We start from the raw sequence: 4,218 nt of genomic DNA, 5'->3' as shown, positions 1-4,218 counted from the left end.
CTTTACTGAACTTGTATAAAATGATTATTAAATTAGTTATCATGCTGATATCTGCAGAAAAATTGTACTCTTTGTGTGATATATATTAAGTTAACTATATTAAATTATATAAACATAAAAAAGCATACAGAAGCATTTTTGCCCTCTACAATTTAGAATGCTTTGAATTTTGAGTTTTAATAGACTAATAAATCACGTGAGTGCACTCTCTGTGATATACTTGATAATGTCAGATCGCGCATGATTACGACACTTACCATATTATCGCAGACGATGCTGTATCGCACACCCCAGACTCAACTTGAGGTGAAAACTGACTTGAAAACACAAAGGTGTTTTTAGGTACTCACGAGCTTAAACTGGCACCAATCACTCGGACTAGATGTGGCAGCCAGTAACTTGCCAACTTTACCACAATTAAGCCAGAATTTGCCTGTCAGTGTTTACATGGACATCAGTAATCTAATTATTTATCTTATTCTGAATAAGACAATATTATGATTAAGGTGTTTACATGAGTTGCTTTTAGAATATTCCTTTCATGTTCTCGTTTTACATGTTATAGTACAAAGATCGATTAATGGCACACGTCATTACGTCCCCAGGCGACGCCATCCGACGTCCCCTCCAGAATTTCACCTATAAACATATAGTTCATCTTCGTTATGATGCCATATACAGTTTTGGGTGTTTCAATTTTAATTTACTGAAAGCTCCGAGTGCAGTTAATTAGTTGGCATACTATATGTGCAAACAGATGACTTAAGGTAATCAAAAATCTCTGTTTACATGGTAGATTCTTAATCAGAGTATTGTCTTAATCAATTTAAAATCGGAATATTGTTGTCCATGTAAACGTAGTCACTGTTGTGCAAAATGTTTTGACAAACATTTTGGCAATTTTTCCCCAAATAACTTAGGATGCCTACACAGTAGGGCTGTCAAAATGGCTGAAAAACTAAATTTGAATGTTGTACTTAAATATTATCAAAATTTGAATTATATTCTAATTTAAAATGCATAATTTCAGTTTGGGTGAAGAAAAGCTTTTGGCTTCTCTCCTGAGGCCACAAGAGGGTGCATCGAGCAAAATATTACTAATGCACGTTTATTCAGTAAGATAACATGACTATCTGTGAAAAAAAGTGCATCATGTTTAAAATAATGTTTATAAACCATATATAATTAATTAAGTTGCTTAAAAAAACTATAAACAAAACAGCATCATGTATGTATGCATAGTTTAATACAAAGGGCGGAAAGCCAATCGACCGAGTACATTTTTCGTTTAAAAACATGAGATGCAGTGGGATGGGGAAAAAACCCGCCGTAAAGTCTCGATATACGTTTTTTTAAAAGTGAAACATACCTTAATTTTACATTAACAATTTTGCTTTCTAAACATGCCGCTCTTTTGTGCGACATGCGAGTGCAACGTTTTGTATTCAAATGTGGATTTTTATTTTAAATTTGACGAATATTCGAAATTCGAATTTTGTTTGACAGCCCTACTACACAGTAGACATGAAACATATGATCAAAATCCACCAATATATTTATTTAGAACTTTTTTGAACTGATTGGTCTGTGTATATTTCTTCTGATTCAGATTCAGAGTCTACGGTAAACAAAAGAACTCTTAAAAGTAAAAAAAAAAGTTAAATGATGGATTTGTTTTTCACAAACACACAGCTTTTCACTTCAGAAGATATGAATTGATGGACTGGAGTTTGAATTGATTGAAACAAACCCATTTACATCTTGGATGGCCTCAGGGTGAGTACATTTTCAGCAAAATTTAATTTTTTTGTGAACTATTCCTTTTAGGTGTTGAAAAGAGTCACTCTCTGAATTCTTATTGGTCAGTGGATTTCTACATCAGATAATTTTTGTCTTAGACATAACCAGCCTGAACTCCAAACAAGACGTCATGTGGCTCAGTATTTTGCCTTCATTTCCAAAGGTCAGATTCATTCATTCATTCATTCATTAAACCAAATCAAAATAGCATCTGTTTGTCAGTAGCGTATTTGTTTGCATTTCATTTTGTGATTTCACTAGAATGGAGAGCGTTTCAATTACAGGGAAATTAAGGGCCTTTTGGTGATAGCTGATACTCAGTGCTTAATATTGCCATAGTCATTAGTTCAGAATGAATTTTTAAACAGTATAATGCTATAATATTATCCCATGACTTTATTTGTCACATGACCTCAAGACACTGCATGTTTATTCACAGAGTGGTTTCCAGTGATAATCTTGGAAATAAAACTGCATTTTTTAACAATTGTTTAGAGTAGTAACTGTTGTAAACATATATTCATCTCTTTATAATAAAGTTTTTAAAAGAGGTCACTTTATTTATGACGTTCTTGCAAAACCAAATATCCACAGTCAGTAAGCCAGCAGGTACACAAGCTTTCCTCACAGCGATGCCCCAAAGGACACATACTGCAGTGCTCACAGACGGTTACCATGATCGGACAACAGTCTTAACATGTTCTGGCATTCTTGTTACAGGAGCTGCTCTCGCTCATTAATTCTCTTGCCTGCTGCCTGCATGCGGCTGAGAGGACGATGGGTGCCACGAATAAGCATTCCCAGATTGCATAGTTTCAAAGAGCATTTAATATGCAGAGTGCGCTCTCTTATATTAATTGCTTTTGACATGCTGTTGGAATATTTGGCCATACTATCTTCTGCTGCCATCCAGTAATTTACATTGTCACACTTTTACTTAAACAAGGGTCACTACACACACACAATCTTACTTATATATTTAATTTTATTTATTCATTTGATTTTTAAACGCAAGTGATATAAACCAATAAAGTGGTTGTTTGTTTAAGACACACTTTTCACTTGTAGCTATATTCTATTTGATCAGGTTTATATCAGTCACATTGAAAGGCTTGTACATGACCTTGCTTTACTGTGGGAGGCTAAGCCTGTATGATACATTCTATCTAAAATTACCATTTTAATATTCAGTTAACGCTTCAACTTTCATTTTCATGATACTCTTCAAATATATATTTAAATACCCAAAGGTGCCTATGTGCCTTTAATAATACTCCTAATCCTAAAAAACTGTTGCTCACTATTGTGAATGTTTAAGTGACTTATTTGTGCTATAGCAAAACTCGCTATTGCTATTTCTCATACATAGGATTTTGAACATACCCCTTACACTAACTATTAAACTTAAGCACATGACTTGTTCTGCACTGTTTGTGCTATATGGATATGATTGATACCGCAAATCATGCTGCTTGTTTAAGAGAGGTGTGTTATTGTTGCTACTTTTACTATTTTTACCATACCTTTCTAGAGCAGAAATAGTAATAGTAGTATACTAGTATGCAGTTTAAATCTTCTTTTATGCAGTATGTATATATAATACTAGTATGCAGTTTAAAATACTTTTTTTTTTTTTAATCACAAGATATTCAGAAAATCCATAGACCCACAATGAAGAAGGGGTTCAAGTCACAGAGCGAATGTAAGAGAAACTTGAGGACTGCTCTTTTTCTGGTCAAACTCACTAAACCTGACATTATGCTCCATGTGAATGAGCTTAAAAATGACTAAATCCCTTAAGAAAACAGGCGTTACTAGTTCGTTATTAGTTAATTTAACTTCAGAAATATATAGATTACATATGTGCTTGAATGTTTTGAACTGATTACTTTGCAGATGTTTGAATTCTGATTTTCACTACAGTAAAAATTTTAATAAGTGCTTCTCAACTGTTGAAAATAGATTTATCAAAAACACAATTTATATAATTTGCATTTTTATAAATAAAGATAATTTCGAAAGACCTTAATATTTATTGTCGTGTGTTTTTTTTTTAATGCATTGTATATATTATATAAAAACACCAGGGAGAAATAAATAAATAATGATAAAACATGATTTTCTGCACAATCTTCAATTAGAACAATATACAAATGCACATTAAATAAAAGACAGTCATTTTGCATTTTCAGTGTAGTACATAAACTAAATTAAACATGTAACAAAATGTTTTATTTTTATTGCAATTTCCAAGTGAAAATTGTACTTTCAAATTATTGCTAGTTTAGTTTTAGTATAGTGAACTTGAAGTTGTAAAAAGCAAAAATAAAATAGTTGAATGTAACAAATTAGAGCATTTATTTAGTTATTCAAAGGTATCTTTTTTGAGTCTTGACTTGATGTTATTTCCCATTTTTG

This window comes from Sinocyclocheilus anshuiensis, unplaced genomic scaffold (genome assembly GCF_001515605.1).
Source record: "Sinocyclocheilus anshuiensis isolate Anshui unplaced genomic scaffold, SAMN03320099.WGS_v1.1 scaffold1036, whole genome shotgun sequence".
Classification (NCBI taxonomy): Eukaryota; Metazoa; Chordata; class Actinopteri; order Cypriniformes; family Cyprinidae; genus Sinocyclocheilus; species Sinocyclocheilus anshuiensis.
The sequence above is the reverse complement of the archived record's forward strand: the minus strand, read 5'-3'. Positions refer to the sequence as shown.